Raw genomic sequence first — 21,203 nt, forward strand, 5'->3', positions numbered from 1 at the left:
AGTAAATTTAATGCTCCTAACAGAATGCTTAAGTCAGACATTTTAGTGCAAATGCTTCTTTTTCATTATTACAATAGTCTGTCAAATGATAAGAGTTCCAGAATAATCATTATTGCTTAAGGTCACATATACAAAGTTAGTAAATCACACATAAATCACTTTTATATATATTTATTTTGGTTGCCTCATGTTGGAAACATGGCTAGTATAACCGTAAAGGTATGTTTACCACACCCTTTCACTGATAGTCATTCAGTGGCATAGACTATGTTGATTTCCCACACTGGCTAAAACCTGGTGTATAAAATGATAAATGTAAGAGGTGGCTAATATATGGAGATAGAAAACCAACTCATTTGTTTTATTTTAAAAAAGATTTATATCCTACCTTTTGGGGAAAGTGTTGTCACAAGACAGTGTCCCAAACTCATCAGAGAGCACATAAACACCATGATTTAAAATAATTATACCCCTTTAAGATGAGGAGCAGAACAGTGAAACACGGTTGTTGATAAGAATTAATTGAAAAAAATGTATTGGGAGTCTTCTTCAATATCATGACTGTGTAGTTCCTGGGGGATCACATCCCAGAAGGATGAGGCCACCACTGAAAAGTTATATTTGGTACCTGACACCCTATCAAGGACTAGGAGGAATGGAGGAGACCTCCTCTCCACCCTGACCCTTCCAGGGGGGAGGAAAAGGAAGACAGTATAGATTTAAAACAGGGGTTTGCGGGAGGTCACAGCTCAGAGGCAGAGGAGGGGAAGAGTTGGGAAATAATGGGAGAGCCTAAGCAGCAGCTGGCTGACACATTGTCATTAGAAAGCATTCCAGACCACCCATCTCCCAGAACCTGGTGTGCCTTAAAAGCAGGAGAGCAAAGAGTTCAAAGACTTCTTCTTTGTGGCTCCTTCTTTGTGGAAAATGAATTCAATAATATGAAGCACCCATCATTCCTATGAGCTGGACCACAAAGCCATCTTCCTAGCCCCCTCACTTGTAAAACTTACATCCTCACCATACTCATCCAGATCTTATTCCTGGTTCCTTATCTTCTCCTTCTTGGTTATTTTTTCAAATACAGAGAAAAAGCTGCTATCCAGTGGAGAAAGGAAATGTGGTTGTATGAATCAGTCCCAAAGTCACCCATCAAGTTGATTATTTGATGGGTTCAGGGTTGTGAATGTTTATCTATTGGCCTCAACTTGATGGGTTACAAACTGGCAAACCAATCTAAAACTTTCCCACAAATGTAAAAGTTACTATATCCCCCAAATAAAATTGTTCATCACCTATTATGGAGATCCATCTTGACAGTGTTGATATGCAGTCTGCCTGTTAACTGTTTTTGGCTTTACCAAGACTTGAAACATATCCTCTTTGTGACATCACACATGACATCAGAATGGCATATTTGCATTCAACCTAGACTATCTCCATGCCAACAGCAATGGCCAGTAAACTTCTGCAACCAAGTAATCATCAGCTTAACTAGACTGTTTATTTTTTTGCTCTCATAATCAAAGCCTGAGGAAGAGATGTGTATAATCTGAAAACCTGCTTACACTGTTAAAGAAAACTAATTGACAGGGACTGGGCAGAAGTGGTGGATACCGCCTCCCCATCCTGACCCTTCCAGGGAGGAGGAAGAGGAAGACAGTATAGATTTACAACAGGGGTTTGCGGGAGGACAGAGCTCAGAGGCAGATGAGGGGAAAATTGGGAAATTATGGGAGCGCCAAAGCAACACTCAGCTGACATGTTGTCACTAGAAAGCATTCCTGACCCTCCCATCTCCCAGAACCCGGTGAGCCTTAAAAGTAGGAGAGCAAAGAGCTCAAAGACAGAGGTACGTAGCAGCACCCGTAGAGGAGACGGTGAGAATGACGAATGAAGAAGAGGGAGAGAAGGGGGCGTGGAGATTCACTCGGGACAACACCATTATCCAAGAGGCTGGGTTCTAAAGCCTCTCTCTGTAAAGACTGAAATAAAAAAGGACGGTAAGAAAATTTCCCTTGTCTTTATACTTTCCTGGGCAACCAGCCGGGAGCTGCTGAAAGCATCCTGACACAGCCTAACCTATCTTATTGACCGATTATTGATGATAAGAAATAAGAATAAGAGTGTTTACTCACAAAGGTTTTCCTACATCACACATCTGTATAAGACTGCTGTGTTTGCTTTGTTGACCAAGAAGGAAAGACCTCCCCTGCTTTTCTTATGTGTGTTGCTTCCTAGCTGCAAAGGCAGCAATGGGCTGGGGCTGCGTGATGCAGGTGCTATTCTGCAGGCACAATGACATTACAATTCTGCACGACTTCTGGGTACTGTTAACCCCTATCCAAGCACGGTCCCTGCACTGCAGAAGTGGGCGACCTGTGGCCCTCCAGATGTTGTTGCACTCCAGCTCCCATCATCCCCAACCTTTGGTCATATGGGTTGGGGCCAATGAGAGATGGAGCCCAATAACACTTCCCACTCTTGTTGTATCATTTAGCCTTGGGCTGCTTCTGTAACCTCTGAAAGTGACTGCCGCTGTTAATTGTAGGGACCCTCCATTCCTCTTCTTGACCACCACCAAGTGGATTGGCTGAATAATGCATTCATCGTTCATACACTGTCACTTCTTCAGTTACAATGTGCTTGTGATTAATAAATTCACCAGGAGATACAAGGCTTCTTATGATACAAATTACATGACTTTCACAATATAGAGACTATGAGCTAAACCTGTCTCAGCTGAGCTAGGCCATTTTTTGAAAACATCTGCCATTGTTCCTGCTGCCCATCCCTCTGCTTTTCAGATCTAAAAATGTTTTCTTACCCATTGTCTGTTTGAGTTGAACAAATCCACCATTCTGAACCAAGCCTTTTGCATGCTTCACAAAATGAAATAATTTTATTTTCTCATCAAACAAGCTTAGCAATTACAGTGGTTTATAGCTATCTGTATCAAACAATGAGCATATTAATTGCCGAGGGTTGGGCTACACGATGGAGCATGTCAGCAAAAATTTCATGAACGTGATTACATTGTTCAAAATGTAATGAACGGGAATGGCATTTCTGGAGACAATGAGCCCTTCTTTCCAGGACGAAAACCAAAGTGTTCTGATTTTCATTATAGATAAAGAGTTGTTTGTCCTCAAGGGAGATATTCCTTTGCTCTATCTCTCAGTTTCTCTTTTAGATTCAAAAAGCCTCAAATCTCGTCTCCTGCATTAGTTTACACCAGTGCCTCTCAACTTCCAGTGGGTATTATCCTGGTTTTCTGTATTATAGTGGAAGACCTCTGCAAGGCTGAGCATGCAGCCAGTCATTGCTTTTCACCCCAGAGTGGAAGGTTCCCTTCAACACTCTTCCGTGCCATTTCCCGATCAAGTATAAGAGAAAATGCACACATCATAATAACATTAATAAAATGAATAGTGCGATCTTGTATATGCCTATTCAGATGTATGCTCCAATAAGTTAAATGGAACCCTGCTTATGTTTATTAACAAGCTGCTAAAGCTATCTTACTGTCATTAGTGTCTCAAGGTGTTTGGCATGGATTTAGCATATATTGGGCTACAGTACAAAAATAGCTCTCAGTTAATTAAATCAAGAGGGATACATTGTAATTTTAATCACACTAGTCTGCCCAAGGAACTGAACTATGCAAGAACCAGTATGGCATAAGTGGTGGAGAGTTTATGTGGATCAGGGAGTCCTGGATTCAAATCCCTGTTCAGTCTACAAAAAAAAAAAAAACGCCTTTGTTCAGTCATGAAGTTCACTGGCTGTTCTGGGGGTGACATACTTTCTTTAAAGGCTAAACAATTTTACAAGGCATGATCAGATACCGGTAACCACCTCACAGAGACTATCAGTCTGCAATCTGTATCTTCAGCCAGCCTGGGTCTGAAAGCAGACTTGAAGGCTTCACCATCCATCCTAATTTTTGTATACGGTGGTATCATGGTTGTCAAATGGTTTGGCTCCTGAGCAAATTGGCTCCCGAATGCCGCAAACCTGGAAGTGAGTGTTCCAGTTTGTGAATGTTTTTCGGAAGCCAAAGATCTGACGTGGCTTCCGCAGCTTCTGTGACTTCCAATTGAGTGCAGGAAGCTCCTGCAGCCAATCGGAAGCCACACCTTGGTTTTCAAATGGTTCCGGGAGTCGAACGGACTCCTGGAATGGATTAAGTTTGACAACCAAGGTACCACTGTACCTCTCTCTCATACCTGCCAGCCTGTAATATCTAGCCTGGTGGCAAGTTCTGGAGAAGCTGAAACCTTGCACATTGTTTTGTGATAATTTTCTTGTTCTTAATGTATTGTCCAGCTGTAAATTTTGGAGGTGGTTATCATCATCATCATCATCAACAACAACAACAATATGGATTTCATGTCATAGTTCCGAGTTAGTACAGTAGATGCTAACACTAGAGTTTCAAACTTTGGGGCAGAAAAATGAACACCAGAACATTTAAAACTAGACTAAACTAACTTGCTGTCTTTTTACTGTGCTGAAACTCTTTCATTTCATTAAAAGCTTTTGTGAAGAGGAACAATTATATTTTTCAAAAGTGAATTTCTTAATTAAGAGCATTAGGGTTTTTTTTAAAGACATTACCAGTCATTTCCTCCTGCATCTTTTATAATAATCCAAATCTTCTACATCTCCATTACATCCAAAATCCACCATTAAACTATGTGTTATTCCAAACCAGTAATGATTTTAACTGTTTACAATGATTTTTAAGATAAATTATAAATTTCCCCCATTTCTTATTAAAATTTTGGTCTTCCTGATTTCTGATTCTTCTGGTCATTTTTGCCATTTCAACATAATCCATCAACTTAATCTGCCATTCTTCTCTGGTTGGGACTTTTTCTTCTTTCCATCATTACATTGATCACAAGACAAAGATGGGAAATAGCAGCCTCTGTTGTCATTAGATGGAGGTGCCAAGATCTCACTTGTCAAGCTGTATGGCTGCTACAGATTTCTACAGTATGCCTGCTACAGGCATGGGAATGGCTGGCTGGAGAATAGGCAGGGACTCTCATCAGTACAGGACCATTTACCTGCCAACAGAGCTAGGTTAGATGAAGGGGAAAGGGTGTGTGGAAACAATGGAGGAGGAGGAGGCCAAAGTTGGGGGTGAGTGGGAGTAGAGAGCAAGGCAGAACAGATAGAAAAAAGCACTTTTATAAAAGAAGCTGTTTGGCAGCTTGGGCAGTGGTGTAGCGGGGGGGGGGCACAGGAGTGGTTGCCCGGGGCACAAAATTTCAACACCCAATGCTGCTTCAATACAGGTGCATGCTTCCATTGCCGGGTTCCATCAAAAATGGCTTCTCTATGCGAACCAAGAAGTGACATCTCCAGACAACAGGGCAACTCTTCTTTTCTCATCTCTCCAACTATGATCTCCTGGGTGACACACACAGTGTTAGGCAGTTGAATATGCATGAGTATCCTGTCCATTTTCCTCCTACCCATCCCCCTTCACGAGGCCCCAGGTGCTGGCAACCCATGCTATGCCACTGAACATAGGGCAAGGCCAAAGGGCTCTTGTTTGCCTGTTTGGGCGTGCAACTATTTTGTTCCAAAACATGCAGGAGGGGACCTGGTAAATATAGTGAACCCAGGGCTGAAAAAACTGGCAGCAGCCCAGAAAAGTTGTCCTGACATCTGTAAGCCTACAAGTCAAATCCTGCTATGGGGAGAAACTGCTTGCTGTACAAATTACATCCATTATTGCATCTCTTGTGCAATGAGGCAAAAGACGGCATCTGGGACCCAGAAGGCCCAGGGAGAGAGATGATCTCATGAACTGGCTAGAGAAACATGGAAGAGAGTCCACAGTGAAAGAACTGATTCTGACCTCACATTAGTATTGCCAGTGGTATGTGCGTTTATCAGCTGTTTCCTCCCTAGCGGTCAGAAACCAAGCAAGACCCTTTAACTTGAGCTTGCCTGTGAGTCAGAGGTATCAACAAGGCTACTCAGTGATGCAGCTAGGGGACAAATGAAAGCTGTATGTGTATGCCTCCTATTCTGAAGGCTGGGGAGGGAAGACAGAATTTTTGACATTGCCCTGCTGCAAGACCCCAGAACAACTTGCTACTGCAATAACCTCATTCTGCATAGAGCGAAAGCAGTGTGACATTCTAGAAGGGAGTCTCCTGTAAGTACTCCCTGCAAAAATGATTAAAATTGATTGTCTTCCATTAGCCGAGATTTAATACCACATTCATACACTAGCTTATCACATTTATCCAGTAAATCTGTAATAAAACGAGACGTTAATATACAATTTCAGGAATCAGAACGTCTGTCAATAGAATAGAAAATGTTTCTACAATTAGTGAAATATTATACACTTTCAATAAACGCCTGTGACACAGTCATCCTGGTTCTGAAGATGTTTGAGATACTTGGAGGATCAGGAAACAGAGTGCAAATGCTTGCCTGTCCATCATAGAGGCTGAAGGGGGATTATTGTTGTCGGCTGACCTGTCTTCAGATTGGGTGATTGCAGGAAAACAATCTTGGTCTTCAATAAATGAGACCGTTGCTCCTAGATCAGAGGTATGAAAAATAAAGGATATCCAAAAATGGAATGAGTGGGCCAATCCATGTGCCAATGACACATCACTCCAAAATGAGAATAGAGGAACCCATGCTCAACGTTGAGATGGAGAAAGTTCCTTCTCTACCATGGAGTACCATAAGTCTGAGGGCTATAAAGTGCAACCCCAATTGTAAGTAAACACAGCTGAGATGGAATGAGTGGGCACCTTCCAGTGATGAATGGTCTCTGTCCTAAAAAAGGGCCCACATTTCAGAGGAGGAGGAGCATAATGAGAGAGAAATATAGTGTAGCAAGAACAAATAGCTTCTGGACCTCAGTCTCAACAAGAGCCTTATTTCAGTGCCCTTCGCCAGCAGTGGCAGGGCAACACCTCCAGCACTAGCAACCATAGTGCATATCGAAGTCACTAGAGGAAGTATGTTTCACAGATGTAAGGTGGTCCACAGCGTCACACCCTTCATCTCTTCCATGCACCATCTATGCTACACATCTGCCACGCATCGGGAAACTGTGTGAAACGCCCTAGAAGAGATGGGCACATGGCACATCTGTACATGCCTAAGGCCAGTTCACACAACCGCTGAATCCACAGCATCTTGTTTGGCCACCAGGATAATTGCAAGAACACTGGGGGAGGGAGATGCAACATCTCCCCACAACAAAAATGTAAATGGATTTACTTATCTTATAGAGGTATACAAAATGGTCAGCTCTTACCCATGGGCTAAAGTGCTCAGAAAAATCATGACAGACAAGGGAAAGGAAAGGACTGCTTGGTGGGGTTAGCCAGGTACTTAGCTGAAGTTGTGTTGCAACACATAGAGTGCAGTCTCCTCTCCTGATGATGTCCTTGGTTTCAGGAATGATGACAGCTTGGAGGACTGGGCAGAAATGGCACTAGGAGCCACCATGGCTACAACCAAGGGTATTAAAGCCTGAGCTTTCTTGCCTCTAGTTGTGAGCCAGAGAGGACTGGCAAACTCAATGACATCCTTGACTGTTCATGTGCCACTGACATTTTAATCAGCTGGCTAGTTGAGCAAGTTACTTGCAGTGCCAGCTTGCACTCTTGGCAAATCTGAGTACTGAGCAGCACATGGAGTACAATGAACCAAGATAGTACAATCTATTTATTTTTTCTTTAATACACACACACACACACACACACACACACACACACACACACAACCTTTTACACAGTATGTCAGCACTGACAGGTTTATTCTCAGTGGTATTCACTATGTGACAGTTACTATATCTTGAAGCAGAATCAAATTACAGCAGTATTTCTACACTTGAAAGTGTGATGAAAACCTTGTTCTGTGTGTGTGTGTGTGTGTGTGTGTGTGTGTGTGTGTGTGTTTACAGCACTGTCCATCTGGATCTGAACCAGGTTCAATGATATTATCTCTAAGCTTGTAGAAGAAACTTGTCACGATTTCGAGCCAATAAAGAAGATGAGTGAATGTATTGATCCAATCTATCCTGGATGCTTCCCTCTCCTTTTAAAAGGTAAATCTAAGTGGAATTTAGCATATGCACCTGTACTTAGCATTCAAAGGATATCCTTCCACACTGGAAGCCCAGAGAACCACAGTGACCTCTACCACCAAAGGAACCTCTACTTACCTCATTCTTCTACTGCATTGTGTACATCTGGCATAGATTTCTTGCTTTTAAGTAATTTTCCAAAATGAAAAGGGCATTTTGCTCATTTGGAAACAGTTGCTGTCCCAGGATACATATTGTGATCTAATTGAAAAAATATCTCTTGGAGTAAAATCTTCATTCTGCTCAACAAATTACAAAGGAAGTCTGCTACCTCGGATCTCAGAGAAATACTGTTGCCCAATCGAGCTATTTGTAAAGATTTTTCTGAGCTTTTCCTGGAAATGTCAACAAATCTGTATTTATGTTAAAATTGGGAGGAGGTGAGTGGAAAGAATATGCTGTAATAGTAATTCCACAACCATACTACAGAATGTCGTATATACAATGGACAAGTAACATTTCTGCAACATATTTATTATAGGAAAAACTGAATTATATGGGAGGAAAACACAGTCTCAAGAACAGACCCTCATCTAAGTGGAAAGAATATTACAGTACAAAGCTATCATCTAGTCTAGGAGTGGGGAACCTCAGGTATGGAGGTCTAATGTGGCCCTCAACATCTTATGAGCTGGCCCTCAGTCAGGACTTTTCCCAGGCAACATCCCTCCCCAAGCTTCATACATCCAGGCCCTATTTCACAGCCTTCTTCGGTACTACTGTATTACATGGTGGGAATGTCACCTTGAATTCTGGTGATCTTCTATCCAGCAAGCAAGAGGCACAGCGTTTGGGGTGTATGTGTAGAAATTACAAAGGTTAAATCTAAGTTGTTGCTTGCTTTTGCCTCTGAATGTTCCTACATTTGGCTTGTGGACCACAGAAGGTTGCACAGAAAGAAAAGTGGCTCTGGAGCGGGTTTAGTTCATATACTGCTCAGTGTGGCTGCAATTCTCAATCTTAAATGTTGCCTAACACTCCCAGTGAAGGAGAGTAGACCAGCCCAAGGCAGTCACTTCTGCTGTAGAACAGCGCTCACAAAGGATGGGGTAGAAATTTGTTTCAGTTCACAGTTTAAAAGCCAACTCTATCAAAATCACACTTTCTGAGGCTTCCGGTTCGTCGCGGCGGTGAGAAGGACGCAGGGACTTCGCATGCCGAAGTCCCTGGCTTCTCGGAGGGGGGGGGAGTCCGCAGAGCGAGCGGACTCCCCGTAAAAGCATCGGATCGAGAGTTCCGATGACTCAGGCGTCCAGCGGCTGCTCCGTTTCGCGGATCCCCCGCCGCCCGAGAGCTCAATAGAGCGATCGTGAGCCGGTGGGGTTGAACCGCGGGAGCCATTTTGGGCCACATCTTACCTCCGGGAAGCGAAGCTCCGAGTCCTGACCCGGCAAGCGGCGGATTCTTCCGATTTGAAACTAAAGATTCCTAAAGAAGTAAGTGGAACTTTGATCTGGATCCTAAATTTGCTGATTGGAAAATAGGAGAGACTTAAAGAAACGGAAGCCGGTCTCTTCCTAATGGGAAACTGGGAGGCGTTTGGAAAAAAAAATCCTAAGCCGCTTAACGAAAGAATTTGAAACTGTGGACCCGAGAGGGAAAAAAGACTTTTTGGAACCATCTCAGCCCCTGAGTCCGGCACCCCTTGAGGTACAGCGGCATTAAGGGGAAGAGTGTTTTGTCAGCTGTCAAAAGCTGTCAAACTGTCAAAAGACCGGGTGGATTGATTGCACTGCTGTGAACAGGAAAAATTGTTTGAAAATGTGAAAGAACTATTTAAATTGGAAGTAAGAATGGATTTGGGACTGAGTTAAGAATTAAGAAAAAGAACAGCCAAAATGGAGTCGATCGTCTGAGAAAGGAATTTTCCAGTACCCATTGTTCCCTACCCCCTGTTTATCTGCGGTTATGAGAGGTATGAAAACAAAGCTGTCTCGAGCCTTCCAGGAGACTGTGCTGAACTACTTGCTGTCATGGGAAGATTTCTACAAGGAACGGCAACATCCCAACTTACCACTAGTTGAGACTGAAGTCCAAGTCCAGGACTTAGAGGAAAATTTAAATTTGGAGACTGCTGATTCTGAGACTGTGTGTGAGGAGAAACAACTGGAAGAGGACTTGGACTATGACAAATCTGTTTGGGATGAAGCAAAATATGACCTCCAAAAGGAAGAAAAACAACCAGAACAAGAAGATGAGAGACTAAGGGACTTAAAGTCTAATGGATTTGAAGATCCTGGAGGGGTTAAAATGTGGAGTGGGGTTTTTGAGGGATGGGAAGGACAGGGGCAGGGGGGGGCAAAGGCCTGGAGATGGATTTGGGAAAGAATGGGTGTGGGGTAAAAACTTTAGTTAAAAGGTATTGTTTTGGTTTCTGAAAGACGGTCTTCGAAATCTTGGCACGACAATGGAAATGCTGAACCAATTGGGGGAAAAAGACTTAGGGAGAGGAGATGGAATGTAAGAAAGAAAGGGAAAAAAAGTTATGTTTCCTTAAGGGAGTATAAGAATGGCTGGGAAAGAATTTTTAAGTTATTGTAAATTATTACAGGTTAAGTGAGGTGTTTAGGCAGAAAGCTGCCTGCCCCCCTCTCCTTACTCTGAGGCACTCAGTGGCAGGGGGTGCCCAGAGGGGTGAGGAGGAAATGGAACCTTGGAAGTGCTGTGCCCTGCAGGCACCTCTTGTGGCAGGAGGGGACCTGTGGGAGGGCAGCATGAAAAAGGAGGAGGATTGAGTTAATATTATAAGATTAAGATTTGAAACTGAGTTGGAAAATTCGCCACAAGTAATCAGAATTTGTCAGGAAAACCATGAGGAAGACTACCGAGGGAGTCGCAATTAAGATGTTAAAATAATAAGAACTGGGAAGTTTGAACTCTTCCCAATTTTCCTTTTGTTTTTTCTCTCTTTTCCTTCTTTTTTTTTTCCTTTTCTTTTTTTTTTTAGGTTAATTATTATGATTATGAAAGAGTTGGGGGATGCAGATCCCCATAACCCCTTCCTCCCTGTTCTCTCAGTGGCAGGGGGGGGATATGGAGGGAGGAGGGAGGGGGGAAGCAGAACTCAATTCACAAATGGACCCCTTTGTTTCCTAAAGCACACGGGTCCTACTGGTGGCAGAAGTGGACCGGTGTGTGGAGGGATAATGAAGGGACAGTGTTATATTATATGTTTTGTTTGTGTATTTCTTGTTTGAAAATTAATAAAAATCTTTTTTTAAAAAACAAAACAAAATCACACTTTCTGTAGCAATATGAGGACCAAAACACAGCCAGCCTCTGAAATTCATGCTTATCTGAATGTTGAGAGGCACTTCTCCTATCAATGTTCACAATATATATATATATATATATATATATATATATATATATATATATATATATATATATATATATGGAAGGTGTGCATAAAAATAATATGCAAATGGAAATAGCATACACAAATGTGTTATATTAGAGGAAATCCCTTGCAAAAAATGTATGTATTACAAGAAATCTACACTTAAAATGATGGTGAATTTTCATGAGAATTACTTTTGTTTAAAGCAAATTGCTGATGGAAGCTCTAGAACTGAATCCAAGATTCAGAAAATGAGAAATGTGGAGAACAAAAACTGACATATTCTTCCTTCCCTAGCTCTTATCATTATGCACTTTTTTCCAAATATTTAGCTGAAATTTACAGTTCCCAGCAATTTCTATCCACTGGTTTTACTCCAGCCCTATGAAGCAATTGGTAATAAATCTGCATGAAAACCCTTCATATATTTGAAGACTGGTGTTGTGCCTTCCCTTGATCTTTGCTTCTCCAGTCTACCCCCACCCCCACCCCAGCACTTTCAACTTAATTTCCAGATCCTTCGTCATCCTGGTCACCTTCTTCTTGGACGGTCCTTTAAAAGTAGCAGTCAGGACTCCAGGATCAGAGTGAAGCAGCAGTGGAAGAAGATTGGAATAAATTTAAAAATTATTTAAAGAATAAGCATATAATAGATTAGAATCAGTGGAAGTGAGGGAGATACAAAGAGGTTGTAGATAATTACAATGGTGTGAAATAAGTATTGTTAGAAGATAATGATAATTTAATTAAAAAGTAAGATAGAGTGTAAAAGGATAAGATGTAAAAGATAGAGAAATAAGGTAATATTAAAGTAATAGAGTTTATATAAGATTTAGAGTTTATTAAGGATGATATGTAAAGAATCTCAGAAGGAGGTGGAATGAGGAAGTCAATAGATTAGAAATAAGGGTTATAAGTTAGAATTTTTGTTTTTGAATTTTTGATTTTTTTTGTATTTTGTATTTTTTGTGTTTTGTATTTTCTTTTTGTGTTTTGTATTTTTGTATGTCTTTGTTTGAAAAAAGTGGAAGGAGCTGTGAACAAGGGGGGATGAAGGGAGAGGTTAGCATCTTGCTCACCAGCTTACCCCACACAGCCCTGGTTATAGCCACTTCTTTCTCAGAGTGAAGAGATTCAACTAGCCAGAAAACTACCGCCAATGAATAATTGCTGGCTGTAATCAGATATGCTGACTCCAATGTTGTTATTCCATGTATCTCAAGGAATAGGCATTGCCACTTCACACAAAGGAAGTGGCACATACCTGAATCATTCTGATTTCTAGTCTTCAGCAGCTCTCTTATGGTGAATTTATGTGACTCTGCACCTCACTCCCAGCCCACACAAAGAATCCTGTCTCTGGTGCTATCAAGGTAGAACTAAAGGTAAAGGACCCCTGGAAAAGTTAAGTCTGGTCAAAGGCGACTATGGGGTGTGGCGTTCATCTCACTTTCAGAACAAGGGATCCAACATTTGTCCACAGACGGCTTTCCGGGTCATGTGGCCAGCATTACTAAACCGCTCCTGGCACAATGGAACACCATGACGGAAACAGAGCGCACAGAAACATCGTTTACCTTCCTGCCCCAGTGGTACCTATTTATTTACTTGCACTGGCATGCTTTCGAACTGCTAGGTTGGCAGGAGCTGGGACAGAGCAACGGGAGCTCACCCCACCATGTGGATTCGAATCGCCAACCTTCCAATCGGCAAGGCCGAGGCTCAGTGGTTTAGACCACAGTGCCACCCATGTACCCAAGGTAGAACTATGAGGCAGGCAGCCATGGCCTTACCCAGCACAGTGAGTAGATCTCCCTGTAAGACAGTTCAAATTTGCCTAACTGCACCAATCCAGTCTAAAAATACTGAACTACCCCAATGAATCTACTGACCTTTTGGGGGCAGTGTGTAGAGTGCAAAGCAGAGAAACTAAAGCCTATCTGCTAGGATATATCTGCAGTGTATGAACTTCTTTTCTTCAACAGCTCTTCCCAAATGCAAAAGGTACAACAGCAGATGTAGTACATTTAGTAAAGTGGATGCAAAACTGTCTGGCTGTTTATGGCTTTGTTTTCCAAGAGAGCCATCTGCCTGCTAACGGTGACTGGGAAGTAGAATCTGCTGTGGCTATTCTGAAAGGCTTCCTGGGACAGAGTGGTCAAAGCTCTCTGCCCTACTTGTATAACTAATACAAAACCCTTCTGGTTCTTGAAACCTGGCCTGTGTCCTTCCTGAGTAGTTGGAGAACAGACTAAAGAACAGAAAGTCAGAGGTCAACATGGATAATTGGCAGCCCAGCAAGATGGGAGGCAGGAAGAAACTAGATAAATGGAGGGGGAGAAGGGCTGTGCAGAGGCTGATCAGCCAAACTAAGGTGGAATCTTTAAAGGTCTTCTGTCATGTCTGAAGAGGTCAGATCCCATGGACAACTGACTTGAGTAGGGAACTGGAAGGAAAAGTAAATGGTTGGTATTTTTAAACCACCTATAGGAATGGAATGGCGGAAGATGGAGTTTGATCTATGTATGGACTACCTTTCTCATTTGTGGTGCCTAGCACCAGGGTATAGCAAACATATGAAGGGAGAAAGAATCAGAATGGTTCAAGCTGTAAAGAACAGTGGTAAAACTGCTTTGGGATATGTGAAGTGCTAGTAATCATTCCGCAGAGGAAACCATAGATGTGTGCTTATAACAAGACGGCAAATCATAATACAATTGCAATTCATAGATTTATCAATGGAAGTTTAAAGGTGTACTTAACTGTTACAGCTAACGGGTGTTCTTTTTAACTACATTGATGGTGTGCTTCCTATCAAAATCAATAGTAAAAGAGCCAGGATACGAAATGTGCCCACTTTTATGGGAATGATATCACACTCCAAAAGAGGCAAACATTTTCGTTAGCTTTCCAGGGGAACTAAATCACCAAGAGAGATAAATCTCTGAGTGATTTAAGGTACATGTTAATCATGTGGTAGACATCTTCTTCTCTGGCTTTCCCTGACAGTGCTTCAATTATCCTCTTCTTCGGTGCATTTTTTTTCCTTCAGTAAACAGTGACTCCTGAGCTTCCTGTCCATTTTCCTTCCTATCATATACAGTCATACCTCGGGTTGCAATTGCTTCAGGTTGCGCGTTTTCGGGTTACGGACGCTCCGAACCCGGAAGTACCAGAATGGGTTACTTCCAGGTTTTGGCACTCGCACATCTGCAGAAACACTAAATCATGCTTTATGCATGCACAGAAGCACTGAATCGCGTCACTCGTGTGCGCAGATGCAACACTACGGGTTGTGAATGCTGCGGGTTGCGAACATGCCTCCCGCATGGATCACATTCGCAACCCAAAGTTCCACTGTACTGATCAATCTTTGGCAGATCCCCAGAAAGCACCAAAAAAAACCCTCCAATGGTCATATACACACTGTACATTTAATGCCGTCTTATACCACTTGAATAGTCCTGGATTAGGACTATTCAAGTTAGTAATAGTTAGTAATAGTTAGAAGTCGTACCCAGCAGTTACCCCTTTTGATGCCCTCTAAGGTGCTCAAAGAACAGTTCTGGACTTACCTGTAGTTATGATTTTTGCAGCTTTGTAGGCTAGAGTTCTGTAAAAGTTAATCACAGTAAGCTAGAATCAACACTGATTATGGAAAGGCCTCTTGACAGATGGTGTGGTAGACATGGGGACATGTGTCCTCTAAAGACAGGGTCACCTGGGTACCAACCTAAATCCCAATACACCGACTCAGCACTTTAAGTGCTCTGTAGACCAGTATGGGAACATCTCAACATTCACAGCTCTTTGTAATTGGCCTCTTGTTATGACTACTCTGCTGACCTGCCCAGATGTAAACAGGGTCAAGGTAATTTGACCCCAAAGACATGATGTTGTCAGCACTGCCACACAGTAGATAACACTTAAGCCAGGCATCCCCAAACTTCGGCCCTCCAGATGTTTTGGACTACAATTCCCATCTTCCCCAACCACTGGTGCTGTTAGCTATGGATCATGGGAGTTGTACACCAAAACATCTGGAGGGCCGCAGTTTAGGGATGCCTGACTTAAGCCCACCTAAGTCTAATGAAAACATCAGGGCAGACCTTTCTGTTCACACCAGATGCTGCACTCATTGTCTGTGAGGGGTTAGAACCCACTGCCTGCCAAAGAAGGGAACGGATTATCTGGCAAAACCAAGGGTCATCAGATTATATCTGCTTCTTTTGGTTTTGTTCTTTATTTTCCTCACGTTTTAAATCAAGCCTGCAAAAGAGTCGCATTAGTGGTCTTTATGGACTCTCTGAATCCAGAACAAAAGCCACAATTGTCACAACTCTGCATCAACTTGCACACCCACTTCTATTTTTCTCATGCATCTGATGGCAATGTTCACAGGTTTGCTGTCTCTTCCAGACACTCATCTGCAAGAGAAAATCCTCACTTTTCACAGAAGTAGAAAATTACAGATATCCCTACATCAACTGTTATTTAGATTAATGTGTTTAGTGTATAATGCAAAGCTACACGAAAGGATGGGATTGGAACAGATTGCTTGCCACATCAAGAATCTTTAGAAAATAAACAAAAGGAATCGATAGGAGGGGAAAGTTACATGGTAATTATGAACGGTGGATTCTGCTGGGGGCTGCAATCTTGGTAAATTAGGCATTTCGCTTGCTCCTGGCCTACTTTGAAGGGTAGGAGCTGTGCAAAGCCTGCTTCTGGAGAAGGAGAGTGAAGAATAAGAATGAAACGCAATAGATATTTTGGTGAAGATTCAGGCAGATGAATTAATAACAAAACCCATTATATAGAAGCCCTATAGGTAAACATTCCAGGAGGGAGTGGTGTGCATGTCCACACAAGCTCCTCCTGCAAGTTCAGAGGTGATGGGCAGCTTCTCTGCCTGTGGAGCCACTCACAATTTCTGGGGCTGTGAGCTGTAGCCCTGCAAGATTTAAAGATACAAACCAGCACTTTGAATAAGATCCAGAAACAAATGGGTTCTTGCTGTAGATGTCTCATGAGAGGTGCTTCATAAGAGTATCGCTGCATATAGGTGTCCTGCCCAATCTTCCAGTACAATACATTAATCAGCAAGTCACCAAATCAAAAGCAGCAGAGTAAGAAGTTGAAGTCTCCTGTGGGCACCACTTGAAGTTTGCTTATATAATATAGATAAGACAGGAAAGCATTTGAGTGCCTGAATCTAGGAGAGAGTGATTCTGGTACTGAAGCATCGTTCATGTCAGGGGGACTCCTTACAGGGAGCCTCCCCCAGTCATCCTGACCAGCACTTTGCCCAGCGATAGCGTCAGCAGTGGGTCAGGAGGGAGCGGTATGGAGGGAGGGCTCCAAGATGCTGCTGAGCCCTTGCACCAACTCAGACAGTGAGTAGAGGAAGGAAGGCTCAGCGACGCAGCAGAGTCACAGCAACATCCCAGCCAACAAAGGAGAGATGGGACGCAGCCCCTTCCAGCGCCCGATTTGAGGCACGCGCCCAGACGTAAGGCGAAGGGGAGGCGTTTTGGGGTCCCCAAGCTCTTATGTTGGACCAGAAACTGGAAGGCAGTATTGCTGGATTCTGAGAGCGACTAGGCAATCATGTTTTCTGATGTCTCTGCACTGTAAATAATACGCACAATAAAACTCTTAAAGACAGAGTGGACTGGAGTGTCTTTACTCGGGAGTAGCCGCAACAATCCCGACAGTTCAGTACAGTCGTACCTTGGTTCTCGAACACCTTGGTACTCGTACATTTGGGCTCCTGAACAGCAAAAAACCCGGAAGTAAGTGTTCCGTTTTTCGAACGTTTTTGGGAAGCTGCACATCCAACGTGGCTTCCACTTGGTGCAGGAAGCTCCTGGAGCCAATTGGAAACCGTGCCTAGGTTTTTGAATGGTTTCGGGAGTCAAACGGACTCCCAGAATGGATTAAGTTCGAGAACCAAGATTCCACTGTACTTATAAAATGTTTGGTCTAAGGAAAGCTGGATTTTCTGAAAAATATTGCAATGTTGTGGGGCAGCCTTCCTCAAGCTGATGCCACTATTTGTTTTGTCTACACCTCCCATTGGTTGGGGAAGGATAATGCATGGACTTGACTTACTTCACATAGATAAGTTCAATATCTACACACAGAGAGAGACGCCCATCGTGCACAATTTTCTAGTGCAATAGATGCAGGACCTACACAAGACAGTCTGCTCTCTGAGGCAGCACAGTAAATGTCGCACACGAAGTAAAATACACAGGATTCAAGGTTGCTCAAATTACTTTAGAACCCGAGGCAGAAAATCCTATAAGCACCTCTCCTACCCTCTGACAGTAACAACAGTAACAACAACAACAACAACAACAAATGTCCTTCATGACAACCCATACCAGCTAGCTGATCTGGCCACTTCACTCTGTCTAACAGTAGGGCCGGCCTCGCAATAGTGATGAATGAAGAAGATGGGTAGAGTTAACCAGTGGCACTGGAACATATGATTGAGAAGAGAATGCAGGCCTTAAGGAGTGTTGCTGTATTAATAGTTCTTTCATGTCTCTCCACTTCTTCAGATGGCAGTTTTGTCAGTACAAAAGGCAATTCTTTTCCTCAGCTTCTCTGTGGCCTTTAAGTCCTGCTTCTGCCCAAACATAAATTCAACTATCATAACCCCCTGAATGAATGAGTCTTCAACTGCTGAAGTTATTTCTTACAAATCTCAGTGTTTGTAGGGGTCAAAAAAACACCCACAACAAAGGTGACCAATTTCCAAGCCTTCTCTCTCTAAAAGACACCTTTTGGAGTGAGGAGGAAAAAGCTGCGGGAAGTTGGAAATTGCTTGCATGCTGAGGTACCAAGACATTCCCCCAATAACTCACACTTCACACAATATTTTAAGTTTAAGGTTTTTGGCATTAATTTGGGTCTGGTCTTTGGCTGGATGGGAGACCTGGGAACATGCGTATGCCACCTTGGGTTTCAGGATGAAAGAAAGGCAGGATAAAAATGTAAGAAAATAAATAAATGTTCAGCCTAAGTTCATAACTAAAGAGCAGCAATCCTTACCCCCCACATGGCTGGTGTTAGGCAGTGACAGTAGTGGCTTATGATGTTGCCACTGGCATTCCATCCCACTGACTTCACTTATGACATATATGATGATGGTCATAATCCAGAACAAAGTTGGAATGCTTCAGACTATTGTCTTCCATTGGATTAATGAGGTAGAAAATAGCGTTTTAGAGATATATATTTTTATTTTTTATATTTTTATATTTAATTCCCTCCCAGGAGGTGTTATTAACTCTGAGAGACAGCAGTCCACAGCCATGAAACTTAGGCTCATTCTGCTAACAATGTGTCTAGGCAAGAGCTGTAGCCCCAGACTTGGAATGCTTCTCTGAATAGGAACCAGCCATATGGTGGTGTTATAGCTTTGTCAGGACATTAATTTAATAAAAAGGAAATCTAAATCCCAATGCAAAATTATACGAATGCCATCATTTAAAATCATTTAAAATCCAAAACATTACTAATAAGAGTCTCATCCAGCTCACAAGAGGCTATTTAAATGGTTAAATCACAAGGCTCCAAGTCCCATCCTTTGATAAATTCGAGTTTAAATGCCCCCAAAGCGATGTATTTGAAGGACATTTGTTCTACTCACTTTCTTATACCTCATAATAACTTGTGATTTAAGCACATAGGAGAAAGAATCATATGCAACCTGAAATATTGAAGAGGGCAACTCCCTCCCAAATTTCCCTAAGCACCATCTCTAATTTTCATGCTTCACAGTGAAAACAGAACTCCTTCAAAGCCCTTCCATTTGTCCCAACTTGAGTGGAAGCATGTCTGGAGATGACAAGAGTTAGAGTCTGTTCAATGGCTGGCAACTTCCATGTTGCATTAAGATGTGGCCACTCATACAGCATTTTATTACTAAATAATATTGGGGAACACTGGGGGTATTAAGAGTGCTAACATAAATCATATACCCCAGTTTCCCAGTGGCCCTTCAAAGTACGTTTCACACAGAGTTTATAGAAAAACAAAATACGCAAACAGTTGACTTGGCTAAAATACACCACCAAGAGTTTAAAGACCAACCTAGCATGAAGCCCCTGGCTAGCAGTATACCGTTTAAAGTATACAGAAGAAAAACAAAAGGTTGGCTTTCTCTAACAGAAAACCAAACTGACTCAGAAAAGACTTTAAACTAAAGATAAACGCTCTCTCTCCCAGCAACTTTACATACCCACATTCCAACCCTTCAAACCTACCACCATACTCCCACACAACTACCACACAAAATACTTTCCAACAGAGCCTTATAGGTGTGGGAGTAGAGCCCACACCTGTGAGCAATTAAACAGAAATTTTCGGAACGGGAGCCTGGGGCCGCCTCCTCGGAAGACCTGGGAGGTGCGGAGGAGGCAGCCACAGGCTCGCGTTCCCCGCACGCCTCTGGAGCTTCGCGCCAGGAACGGGAGCCTGGGGCCGCCTCCTCGGAAGACCTGGGAGGCGCAGGCCACGTAGCCCCGCCCACATTCCCACTGTGCCCCCTCCCCTCCCCCTTGCCCCCCTAATTTTGATCCTGGGTACGCCCCTGCCCCCTCTCCCCTACAGATACACTCAGTCTTGTTCGCACTCTGTGTGCTTGTCGGAAGTCAATTGCACCACTACCCCCCCCCCATTCAGCAGCCCAATAGCCCATGGATAAAAACTGTTCTTTAACCTTTTGGTGCGGCTGACTATACTTCTGTATCTCCTGCCTGATTGTAGGAGATTAAAGAGGTGCTGGCCGCGGTGTGAGTGAACTCAGGGGACAGCCCATGATATCATGTGCTGTATTCACCACCCTCTGTAGGGACTTCCTGTCCTTGGCTGTCAAACCAGAAGTGATATGTGTGTATGTGTGAGCCAGGATCACTTCGGTACAACAGATACCAAATAATCAACTTTATTTGTGGCCGCGTTTAATTTTTTAGCTTGTGGACTTTCTCAGCTTGATGGATATATGTTTGCCGCCGAGAGTCAGCCATTACATACATGAATGGGTTAATTCTCACCACCTTCCCCTTTTCATGTTGAATATCTTGCCTCTAACTTTGGAAGCAGTCAGTCATGGCATTGCTCTACCGGTTTTGGAAAGCATACACCTTTTAAAAATCACCTTACTTCAACGTCCCCTTTTCTGCCCCCTCAGGTTAAGCTTCTCAGGAAAGAAATGGTTTACAAAACACATGCTGTTGTAAAGGTTAAACCTTCTGTCATCGCTATCTGATTTCGAAGGCCAGCTAAAAGCAGATGGGATTAACGCATAAGGGAAGCTATTAGAGGGAGGAAGGGGGGTAAAATCCGATACAGAGAAACTGTGCGAATATATCTAAAATATTTAAGACTCCTGTTAAGAACAGGAAGTGCAGTTAGTTCCATTATGGCTATTGTTTTACTGTCAAAACTGGCCAGCAATAATGAAGGTGGTCAGCTGTCAACCCAAACATCTTGCTTGCTTCTTGAAAATTTCTGAAACAGTGCCCGCCCTACCATTAGGCAGAGTGATGTTCCCACCTAAGGCAGCAGTTGTTGGCGGGGAGGCCACAGCAGCTGCCAAATGGTTCCTTTTTCAAAATATTGCAAACTTGTGCAGGACCACTGGTATGTTCCCACAGAAAGGCAGAATTTTTTAAAAAAGAACTTAGACCAATAAAATTGGCGGGGGGTGGT

Source organism: Zootoca vivipara, chromosome 8 (genome assembly GCF_965207765.1).
Source record: "Zootoca vivipara chromosome 8, rZooViv2.hap1.1, whole genome shotgun sequence".
Classification (NCBI taxonomy): domain Eukaryota; kingdom Metazoa; phylum Chordata; class Lepidosauria; order Squamata; family Lacertidae; genus Zootoca; species Zootoca vivipara.